The following is a 12,987-nucleotide window of genomic DNA, read 5'->3' as shown; positions in this document are numbered from 1 at the left end:
TTTTATACTTGTTGCCAAATAATGTACTGTGGTGTGTATGTCCCATGTTTTATCAATTTAGCTATTGATGGGCACTTGCGTTATTTCCACGTTTGTATTGTGAATAATGCTGCTATAAACATTGTGCACAATTATCATTCTGAGAACCTCTTTTCACATGTAATATAAACCTAGAAGTGGATTGCCAGGTCATGTGGTGATTCTATATTTAAATTTTAAAGGAAGTCCTGTAATGCTTTCCACAGTGGCTGAACTCAATTGCATTCCCACAAACAGGGCATTAGAATTACAATTTCTGTGATTACTCCCAAACAATAGTTATTTTATATTTTTAAAATATAGTTATCTTTTTGGGGTGTGAAGTAGTAAAAAGTATTCACTTATATTGCTGGATATACATCATATTTTATTTACAAAATTTACTGGTGATAGATGTTTATGCATTTTGATTATTATCAATAATGCTGCTCTGAGCATCTTTAGACATCTAGTACAAATATGATACTCCATTACTAGGTCATATGCTATATAAATATTCATTTTTGTAAATAATGTCATCCACTTTTCCCACTAGTTACACCAGTTTTAATTCTAGCAATCAACATTCATTCCAGTTAGACCATGTTCTCTTAGACCCTTGACATGGAAGTTGTTTAATTTTTGCTATTATGGGGGATGTTTTGAGATTTTCACTATGAATTTTGCTTGGAATTTCTTGGTGAATAATTAATCTGAACTCAAGCTCAAATGTGCATTGCACATTTCAAGATGTTTTTGAGGAAAGAGCTGATGCTCAAGCCATGCGCTTTTTATTTTCTGTCTCTCTTGTGCTTTAGTAAAAGCACTCTATACATGCTAGGAATGACTTCTCACTGGGTAGATCTATTTTACACATTTTATTCAACGTTGGTTGTTCCCTTCTATTTCTAATTTGGTAAACAATGGTTTTGTTTGGTTTTAAATAATGAATGGATGCTCAATTTTATTCAATGTTTTCCTGATTTTTTTTGAAGTGATGGTTTCTCCTTTTCAAGGTGCTCACGAACTGATGTTTTTTGCATAACACAAACCTCATCACAATAAGTTCTTTATGTTATAGAGCTGGATTTGGATTGCAGCTTTTCTTTTCAGCAAATGTGAGTTTAGGCTCAAGAGAAAAGTGACCCATTAATTTTTTTCTTACAACAATGTTATCAGACTTTGGTACCAAAGTTAAGCTCTTCTCATAAAATTAAACGTGCAGTTTTTCCAGATTTTCTTAATATCTGGAAAAGTTTGAGTAGATAAGGATTCTTTTATCCTTGAAAGTTTGGTTGGATTTTTCAGTGAAGTCATTGGTCTCCCATTTTTTTTAGTATATATATAATTTTAAACTATGGTTTAATATCCTAAGTAGATATGAATATTTTCAGATTTTCCATTTTTCATGGGACCGTTATGGTAACTTTTATTTTTATGGGAATTTGAGAATTTCATTTTAATTTTCAAATATTTTGGCATGAAGTTATTTTACTATCCTTTTATGATTTAATATTTCTGTGCATATTTCCCACTTTTAAGTATTTTCATTATTTATTATGCAATTTTTCTTAATTCATTATTCTATCAATTTATCATTATCTAACAGTTTGCCTTTCATTAGATTTAGCTTTGAGTTTTATCCTTTCATATTTGTCTTTTATTACATTTTCTTTTTATACTTATTATTTTCAATCTTCCCCTTTCTTTATGTTTACTCTAATGTTATTATTTTAGTTTGTGATATGTAAAGATCAGATTTTTTTACATTTAAATATGCATACTAATAATACACAAAAAGGAATATAAAATTTAATGTTAAACATTATTCTCTGAGGATACCTTTAGCCCTATCATATAAGACATGAAATGTGGCAATTTCAATTTTAAACATTTCATAAATCCTTTCGTACTATTTACTTTAAACTATGGGTTATTTAATAGTGTATTTCTTAACCTCCAAATGTGTGAGAATTGACTTTGTGGATATACTATTCTTTTACATGTGCACATGGGGCATTTACTCAAACTTGCCTTATAACCAATGTGTACAGGAATCATTTTCCCAAGTTGTCTAAATCCAGGTTATATCATGAGAACAACATGTCTAAAAAAACTGAAACAATAGTTACCATTTCAGGGAATTAAATTGCATATTAATCACCAAAAATACGTAGAAATTTACCACCACTGAAGTGATTCTATAATTTAATATCATGAATATGAATAATTTCAAAATGTTAATTATATTATGAAAAGAATATTAAAGACTCTTCTACATCATATCTCAAACCCCATCCTCAATATTCTGTGTGATCTTGTCACATTAAACTCTTTTCCAGTACTCTGAATCTCTGAATATTATATGCAGTGGTGGTTACCTTTTCTATATTTATAATAATTTGGCCAAGATTTTATTCCTCCCTTCACTCATTTTACATAATAATAAGTTCCTGCCTCTCTGATGACCCCATAAGACCCGTCCTCCCAATGAAGGTACGGGTCAACAGGTTCCTGGTCAAACATTCACTGTGTGCTTTAAGCATGGACAAAAAAAGTCTATGTTTTCTCCCCAATTACCTAGGAACTTTAGGAGAGTGGAAACTAAAACTCCTCATTAAGGGTACGTTACATCATCCTCATTTTGTACACAATATAAATAAATATTTCTAAAATCATTCCCAAACATTCTGAGCATCTGCTCTGTGTCATGAACAGTTTTAGGCACAGAAACTGAGGAAGGTCTAAACACATTACTTAAATATAATCTAAACAAGCTTTCACTCAATATGGAAATCAGATACTTGTAAGACCATGTATTAAATTCCAAGAGAGGGAGGAAAGGTGTATTAATTTGGTGGCATCAACAAAAGCGATTCCTAGAGACTATTTGGCCTTACATGTGTCTGAACAATGACTCAAATAAGCTAGTTCTGGGCAGAGAATTCGTGTCATTTCAAAGGGAAATATTTTTCATTGTAAAAATGAAATACTATACAAAGGAAGGACGAATTTTGTTTCTGTAGTTGTCCTCCAGATTCTTTCTAATACCTTGTGTGAATTGGGTATATAAAGGAGATTTGGGGACTTTTTTGTGGGCATAAACTTACCTGTCTCATTGGAAATCTCATTCTCTGGGCAGGGGGTGCAAAGAAAACAACAGGCAGCCTTTCCCTCCTGAAAGGTTTTCCTGAATCCAGGAAAACACTTCTCACTGCATACAGATTTGGGAGTCAGGGAAGAAATCAGATACATGCTCTTAACAGTGAACTTTTATTTCACTGGTATTTAAAATATTGGGGTATTGGAGCACCAATAAATTTAAATTTCAAATACCTAAGTCAAATTAATTGATATCAGGTTTATTACATGAAATGAAATATATTAATTTAGCTATGTATCTTAAAATAAATGTTTTCTTTTTCCATCCTTTGGATAATAGGTGAGAAAAGTTATGAAGTGAAAAGGTAAGTGGTTAAACTAATTATTTGGTCATTTACTTAGCAGGAAGGAGGGTAGACAGTCTCTGTGTTGGTTAGGTTAATGTGTTAACATGGTCAGTGTTTGGTCAATTAAACTCTGGGTTAATTGTTATAAAGGATATTTATGGATGTTAATCATCATGTAATAAACTGCATAAACGGCTGATTACATGTACAATCCACCAGGGAGATTTCTGTCAACAATGAATGAGGTTTTATACAATCAGTTGACTACCTTAAAACAGGAATTGATTTCAGGATTTGGAGAGAACTTCCCAGCTCCTGTTTGGACAGGCAGCGTCTCCTGGGAACTGATCAAGGGTCTTCATGGCACCTTCATTGGAGCCCCTGTTTTCAGCCTGCCTGCAGAATCTGGACTTGGCCATCCCCATGGTCACATGAGAGAATTTTATTAAATCTTACTATTCACAGATACCTCCTGTTGATTCTGTTTCCTTAGAGAAACTTGCCTATTACAATCTCCATGACAAGATTTTTGATATTTTGGTGTAATACTATGCATGGTAATTGGGTCCTACCCACCTCTGAAAATCCTGTGGCCCATTCTATCACCTCCTCAGATATAGACAATTGTTGATCTCGTGGCACAGCTGAGTCAAATTGTCCTACTTTAACTTTAAGTCCAAAACCTTCTGGAAAATTCCAAAAGTTGAGAATGTCATAACTGGCTTCCAATTTCCCTTCATCATCAAAATACACTGGGTCACCAGCAGGATTGTTAAGTTGGATGTTCTTCAGAAATGGGTGAAGCTAAAAGAGACACACCTGTGAGGAAGTGTGTCCTCTGATTAAGGACAGAACACCGAGGTCAGAACATCCCTGATCCTCTGTCATCCCGGCTTCCTAAGGCAATTTTATTATTAACATTCAATTAAGAAAAAAAAGAAACCTTAAGGAGGCTAAAATTTCATAGCATAAAATATTAAGTTTCAGGAGAAAACTTCAAGTACAATGATATCAAAACAATCTGAGTGTGGGATACAGACAAACCTTATTGGAAGAATCATATCTAAACACTCTCAATTGCTAACAGAATTCTCCCCAAGCAAGGCCATCAATATCTGAAGAGGTTGTAGAAATAAATGATATAATTTATATACAGTATCTAACACTGTGCCTAAAACTAATTAAAAAACTAGTTTGTTCCTGCTGTCATGCAAGTGTTCAAAGGAAGAGGACTAGGCATTTTATATTAAAAACTTTAGGTGGGCAGAATGTTGAGGGCCTTAGTAACAAGAAGCATTGCCATTGATTAATAACTCCTTCCCTCCCTGCCATTGGCACCTGCCTGTTCATTACCATTTCTGCATAGGGATAGATTTACCTCATAGACAGTGAACAAGCATATCATCTCTTACAGTTTTCAAGAGACAATCCTAAACATCCTGACTTGAGCATATGCTGTGTTCCAAGAAATTTATGATTATGACATGTTGTGAACTGCACATGCTGTTCAATGGAAGAGGTATTACCTGCCAAGGGTAAACCACCAGTCCATCTCCATTTTCCACTAACTCCATTTGGACTATTTGAAGAAGCATTTCATGAAAGCTCTGAGCCACAGCATACACTGCATTATAAACATTATAACTTCCTTCATTCATGTCCTTGTCAAATAGCCACCAAGGCAACAACTCCAAGGAGACATTGGGGGGACAATTCTCCAGAGTGTTACAAAGAGGTACCACAATTTAGTGAGGTAAAAGTCTTCCAGGTATTTTTAAGGTTTAACTGTCTGGATGAAAGTTTTGAAACCAGGCATATCAGCAAGGTGGTGTGAAAAAATGAGGGCCCCATGGAATGAATCAAATAAAAAGTTTCTCTCACTGGTGGGAAAATCCCATTGTGAGGTTGTAACCCAAACTTTCCCTAAAACGAAGAGTCTCCATCTTCAAAAGCTCAATCCCATTAGGGGGTCAGAATCACCGTAAATGACAGTCACATTCACTGATGATTCTCTGATGCGTAAATGATATTGCCAGTCTTTTGAGCTAATTGTCCTCTCAGTGACAGGGATCATTTCCAAAAAGGCTGCACAGACTCCATTTTTATCCATTTCTGCTCTCAAGTCCCATAGAAACTTCACACCTCTCTTGTCTTCTGAGATGACTAGTCCCACCCAGTTCCAGCTGAAATGGAGCATCATTGAGACCATTGCAAGTGTCAAACTTGTGTCCTTGGGAGCCATCTGATAAAGAGCTGACCACTTGCCATCATCACTCAGTTGTGGGTCTTAGAGGCCAAATGCAAGCTAAAGGTAGGAGTGTAAGAACCAGTATGGGAAAGAAGATGGGTCAGAAGCACAAAATCAGCTTTGATGAAAATTAAGCAATGTATTATTTTTATTTATTTTTTTAATTAAATTGTCTTTTGTTTTTAAGATACATAGATCACATAGAATGTTACCTTAAAAAATATGAGGTTCCCAGATACCCAACATCCCATTCCACCTCTACTCCTACATCAACAACATCTTTCATCAGGGTAGCACATTCATTGCATTTGGTGAATACATTTTGGAGTATTGCTGCACCACATGGATTAGAGTTTACATTGTAGTTTACCCTCTCCCCCCATTACATTCAGTGTTTATGGCAGGATATTAATGTCCAGCATCTGTCCCTGCAATATAATTTTGAGCAACTCCAAGTCCCCAAAATGCCCCTACATCACATCTGTTTTCCCCTCTCCCTGCCCTCAGCAACTATAGTACCCACTTTCTCCAGATCAATGCTACAGTTTCTTCCATCACTGGTAAGAATATTTCTTTAGTGGAAAACCAGTAAGTTCACTCTAATCCTTTTTACTCCTCCATCCTGTGGACCCTGGATTGGTGATTTCCACTCCACTTTTATATCAAGAGAGCACTCAAATCCCACATGGTTGATGGATGTGATTCTCCTACTTTGATTTGTAGGCACTCTCAGTTCCTTGTTGTGGTGATTGACCAACATCAACCTCCCTGTGAGCTGACCTGGATAAGAAGATACAACCGTAGGTGCTGGTGCTCCAGAGGGCTACAGAGACACACAGGTCTATGATCATGGCAGCTGACTCTGGAGTTCAGTGCGTTGTCAGTGGATATTATTTTGGAATTTGTGTTCCTCAGTGTGATGGAGGTGGACTCAGATGTGACCTTTGTACACATGCCTCTTCTGTCACTTTTACTGGACCTGTGGTTGGCACTGGCATTTGTGTATATCCAGGAGACTTGAACCTCAAGAATGACCAAATTGGAGCTGGGCCCTGAGCCTCAGCAGAGTTGTAAATCCTACTCACTGGTTCATTAAACAATGTTTTAAACAGGAAAAAGGGAAGATTTGCTCTTCTTATTTTCCAATCATCTCCCAAACTCTGAAACCATAATGGAAACTAATTGATCAGTTTCAAGGGTCTAGGAAACTCCTTTGGTTTTACTCACTTGGTTTCACGAATGTTCTAGAAAATGACATGTGAACATCCCACCATGTCTCTGTGTACTGGCTTACTGGCTGTAACATTTGAGGCATGAGTAAACACAATTCCTTCATTTGACCTTTTCTTTTTAAGGTCCCTGAAATTAGCAAAGGAAATATTAATTTATCACCCCTCCCATCTAATGAGGCTGACCTGTGGAATTTTGTAGAGTTCCAGCAGTGTCCCAATCTGGGCAGAAACAGCCCATGTTTTTCCTATAAGGGCTGCTACAGACTTGCTCTCTTTCCTACAGGTGTAATTAGGAATGTCCTTGCCCAGTCCTGATTGCCATATGATGGGATTCTCCAACGTCCTCTGTTCACTGGGTAATGAATTGTAGAGATCAAATCCCAAAGTAATGTTGGGCAAAAGATGGGGGTTCCTGTTGATCTCTTCAATAGCAAAAACCAAGGCCAGAACATACTGGTAGTTCTTGGTCTGAAACCTGTATGGAATGCAAAGATATATTTAGGCAGAAGACTCAAATCATGATTATATTCAAATTCAATAAAATGACCAAATTAAGGCTGAAAGCACAATTGACTCATTCTAGATTAGCACTTTTGAAGCCTTGGAAATCAGCTAATCCTAAAAGATCTAAAAGACATTTGAAGGCTATGACTGAATTTTGCATTGTTGGAGGAAGATGATCCTATATACAAAGAAAAGTGTAATAAGTGAAAAAATTCAAAAGGAAGTTTTAATTTATTCTTTATATCAGGAAACAAGAATTATTTTTTCACATTAACACATTATTAAATGGTTTATATAATAGCAGGATTATTATCATGAGTTTAGAATAATTCCAACTGAAGGATATATCTCTTCAAAAGTTCGTGTCCACAGCATAAGCAGAATAGGACGAGAGAGGCAGAGGGGCATAACATCTGTTTGGTGAGAACTGTCCACAAGAAGACTGATAATTAATTAGCCTTAGGTTCTACCCCATCAAGTTGTGGACATGCCCTCTTCCAACTGTGACATACTGGGAAAAATATCAGAGCACAGAATAGGAAGAATCATGCAAGGCAGGAATATTTCGGAGAAGAAAACTGATGAAGTGCAAGGTGATCCATACCTATACCTAACAGGACTGGAAACACTGTAGTGTACTAAAGGGAAAGGTGTCATGATGGCTAGAAAGTCTCTTAACCATTTCTTAATTAAAATATTACAATCCTAATAACATTAACAATTAATCCAAGATCTTCCTTTGTACTCCCTTCATATGACCCTTACTCTTTTCATCTTTATTGTTGATTTGTGCACAGTTCCACTTCCTTTATTAATAACTCCTTTTGCAGGACAAATGAAATTCCTTTCATAGTTTTACTTGGCAACTGAATTTCCAAGAAGAACAAAAGGCTCCTGCATCCATTTCAAACATCCTTTTTCACAGGCTTGATTAACACTCCAATAGCTTTTGCTTAGTGTACATTTCAACAGTTGGACACAGGTTTCCACATGTGCTCAATCAATCAAACTTGTCAAATTTTTCAAATATAATTTATGTTTAGTAGATATATGTTGTCATTTTAGAGAGAAATATTGAAATTTCTCACTATGATGCCTTGTTTATACCTTGTTTCATTTTTTATTTGTTTGAGGATATTATATATTTATAATAATTGCTATTCGATTGTGAACATTTGAACCTTTTTTTTATTATGAATGTACCTACCACTCAATTCCTAAGGATGCATTTTATCCGCATCCATATATAAATATACTTACGTCTGGTTAATTATGGTTTTTAACTTTCGTAATCTAGGGTATCTTTAGAGCTACACACTTTGGCTTTCAAGTTTTCATTTTTCTTTATATGTGTCTTATAAACACATTTTACAAGGAAGTAGGATGTTATAGTCCCTATGGAAAAAAAAATGAATTATCTAGTAGTAATCTCTTCCACATTATAGAAAAAGAAGGAGCACCATAGCCGTGACAAACACCAAGCAGAAAATAATATGAAATAATCGTAAAAAAGTACTATTAGCGAATTAGGTAATAGTTTATCAGTCTTCACTTTTCTGCTATGATAAAAAAGTGCACACTCAAATAAGTAGATGAAGCATTAAAGAACATTGAGCATCTAACTGAATACATTTGTTTAGGAGAAGAGTATTTTCTTAATATGATTAAACACAAAAACAAAAATGCACTTAAATTGAGAAATTAGAGTTTGCTTAATGCAAAGATAGTGAATCAAAATTGGAGGTGGCTGAAGGTCAGGCATGGAAGGATCACCCCCACACAGGGGCTGATCTGCACAGTCTAATACTCTCCCCATTCATGATCTGAATGGGCCAAACCCATTAGCCAAGTTTGCTGATGCAGAATGTCATATGCTTCATGTATTGCGGTATGTCCTGTGCTTGAAGAATCCCTGAACAAAAAGCATTACCTTTAAAATCAAGGGGAGAATGAGGTCTGTTAATTCCAGGATTGCCTTGTACCTTACTGGCATTACTAGCCTATTACAGAATGCAATAAAATAACAGGCAAAAAAGAATGGAAAGAAAGGAGCAAACCACAATCTTGCTGGAAGCAAGATGGTTCACATAGGAAACCCAAGAAAAAATGTGAAAACTATTTGTAATTGAAAAGGAAGTAGTCAACCAAATATATACAACTCTTAACAATGTTTAAATATAATATCAATAATTTATTAAGTTTTATGGGAAATAGATACGGTAGCAATAGATGAATAATAAATTCTTAATATTAATAATGGTATAATATTGGGAAATTTCATTTATATATTTTAATACAAGTAAAAATTAATATAATTCATAATTGATATCATTAAGACATATTTTAACAATAAATTCACTGTAAATTTACCTATAAATCAATTTGTCTGTTCCCTGTGAACAAGACCACAAAGCTCTACTGAGGAATGTAAATTCATAACAAACAGGGAAGTGGGTCTAATTCAGTGGTTGAGCACATGCTTTCCATGTAAGAGGTCCCACACTCAATCCCTCATACATCCCCCAAAATATTACAACTACGTCAATAGTCTACAAACGTTCTATAAAAGTTTAGTAGTATTATTATTGAATTAATGAAAGTTTTCTAATAATGATTGAAGTAATGAATGCAGAAATATGTGATAACACCAAATATCATTGATTGCACACTTTTGATGAATTGTATGCTTCATGAATATGTATCAATAAAATTGATTGTTTAAAAAAAAAGTTAGCACAATTAGTAGATTCCCAGTAACCAGGGCACAGAGGATGAGGTGAAGGAGAAGGTGGAATTATTTTTTAGTGGGCATGGATACATTCTTAGAGGTAATGTACACATTTGGGTAATGGATGTTGTTTTCGGCAGCACAATAATCATTTGGAATATTTGAGTGGTATATATGTTATTATAAACTATTTTTAAAAATCACTGAGACATTTATAAAGTTAATGTTAATACAGTTTGAGGTTTCTGGAAATATGGTAAGTTCAGGAAATTATTGAAATAATTGAGAACACTAAGGGGAGAATATAACAGAGAAACCAATAATTGCAATTAATTAGGCACAATATTTTAAACAGAATGGGAATGGCATTGGAAGATATGGATATATCAACAGGACAGAACAGAAAATGGAGAACCAAACTGTGTTTGAGTATTTCACGCATTACCAAGCTGGTCTTGGAATAATGAATTGTTTCATTAGTGATGAAAGTATATAATTTTGGAATATAAATGAGGTAAACTACTACATACTTGAGGCAAAATCTTTCCAGTTCTCAAAGGAAACACAAAGTAGTAGAATAAGCACATCTATTTATCAACCTGTAGATCAGGAAGATATGGCCAGAAAGGCACTCAAAATAAAAGAAAATATAGCTAAATTTTACTTTAACTGAAATTTCATGTTGTTTTATATTTAAAGATATGTTATGGAAAAATATTTAAAGCTAGCAACAACATAACGATGAAATGAATTTTTAATGAAAATGCTCTTGTTAATTCCACTAACAACAATATTCTTAAAAAGTGAAAAGGCCTAGATGCGAATAGAAAAATGGCCAAAGCCCTGAAAGGCAAATCGCCACCCCTGAGGTGGTTTGAGTGGATAGCAGAGTGTAAGAAGAAAAGCAGTTAGTGCTTCCTCTTCTGTCAGACATTACACCACTCTTTCCCTCGGTCTTATCGGGTTCTTAAAGCAAGTTGGGACAGATGAGAAAATCTGGCCTCCTACCCCAGGAAATTCAGCTCCAAATGTCCCTGAATGAGCCAAGCTCTACTCCTGCATTAAAAGGCAGGAACCAGCAGCATCCTTCAGAATGAGGTGTGTGCATCAGTCATTGATGACAATGGGACAAATATATTTTGGAAAATTATGGAGAGGAAATAAGCAGGGAAGCATTGGAGGAGTATTAAAGAATGGAAGAGATAGGCAAATATCCAGAAATGTGAAGACAGAAAATTTAGTTGCAAACTCCTTCGAACGAGAAAGAGGTCCCAAATTTCTAACCCTTCCATCCCCTGTCAAAATTTTGCGGAACTGCTTGCAAATTATATGCTTCAGGCACTTTCAAAAAGCATTAACGCATCATTTTACTGAGTGAAATCCCCTCTTCTCACATTAGCAGAAACTATCTGCTGGAATCTCCTGAATTTTTTTTATCAATTTTTTTGAATCGTGATCCCTTGAAGTTTCAGTTCATCAATTCATTAATTACACCATCAGATATAGAACTGGCAGTCTCAGAAATCTAAAAACGGAGGTAGTTTAAATGCCCCCATGAATCAGAATCAAGCTGGAGTTGAAAATATCTCACAAATGATACATCTCTTATACCTGGTCAGGCAGGCTGTTCGAGGAGGCATGAATGAAGCCCGAGAGGTGATGATACAGAGATATTTCAAACAGTATCCAGATGCCTACAGTAAGAAATCTGACCATGCGTGGGGGACACATATACATGGGTCATCTTGGTAAGAATATTAGTAACTATCTTCATGGGGAAAGAATAATTAGCAAACCCTTGTTTGGGGAACAGATATTTACCTGAAACCTTTTAGCCAAGCTCTAATGCCAAAGGATAGGTTTTCTAAGACATATCACTTGATCCACTGCTTGTGGCAGCAGACTCAGGAGGAAAGGCAAGGAGAAGTGGAGCTTTTTGGAGAGGGCTGTCTCACTTGGATTCCAGCACTGGAAAAGGGAAAGTCATGGAAACTAAAAGAAAGAAAATTAGAATATTCTCGTTCCCATTTGAAAGAAAAAATAGCAGTAGGAAGAAACAAAATAAATTACTCATATCCTGGGATGTGGGTAGCAGGTGTGAATGGCAGGGCAGGTAATGTGGAGAATGTTGATCAAGCCATCAGCAAATTGCCTAGGCAGCATTCAACCTAATAATAATGCAGAAAATGAATGAAAAAGCACTTACTGCTGTAAATAGACTTCCTTGGTGGGCTGGGTGATCCAAAAATTTGTTAGAAATGTATAAAGGGGGAAAAATCCACCTATAATCAGGTCTCCATCCTTAAATACACTGGGTTTCATTCTGTGGAAGCAGGTAGGATCTGTTAATAGCCATGCAGAGAGGGGAAGCTGAAGGAGCAGGAAAATAAAAATCAGTGGGTACATCGCAGAACTGTCTCCATGAATCACAGCCAAAGCTTTACATGTGTGCAAAGTATTTATCAGACAGAGATGAAATGGAACCTGTAGCCACAAACAGATGTATCTATAGATATAGATATAGATATAGATATATAGATATATAGATATGTGCATGTATTTTTTTGTGCAGGATATTATTATGATCTGGAAAGGGGAGTCTAATTTCTCCAATGATCTCTTTTTGCTAAGCTTTTCCATATCCTCAAGGACAATAGGGGGAACTGAACATATTTTGCCCTTAGGCTCTGCATCTGAGGTCCTGTGCCCAGGTGTAAATCAATGGTTGAAAACATGTTTGGATTATCCTCTTCACCCATAGGCGCTATGATTTCATCAATAAGGATCCAGGGACCACCTCCTCTCCAG

At 35.6% G+C, this 12,987-nt stretch overlaps 1 pseudogene; it reads right to left on the bottom strand.

Moving 5' to 3' along the window:
- The window catches only part of LOC131276831 (vomeronasal type-2 receptor 116-like), a 38,877-nt pseudogene that overhangs the window by 1,691 nt on the left and 24,199 nt on the right, over positions 1-12,987 (bottom strand).

The sequence above is a fragment of the Dasypus novemcinctus genome, chromosome 30 (genome assembly GCF_030445035.2).
Source record: "Dasypus novemcinctus isolate mDasNov1 chromosome 30, mDasNov1.1.hap2, whole genome shotgun sequence".
Lineage (NCBI taxonomy): Eukaryota > Metazoa > Chordata > Mammalia > Cingulata > Dasypodidae > Dasypus > Dasypus novemcinctus.
This window is presented reverse-complemented; position numbering and strand designations above follow the sequence as displayed.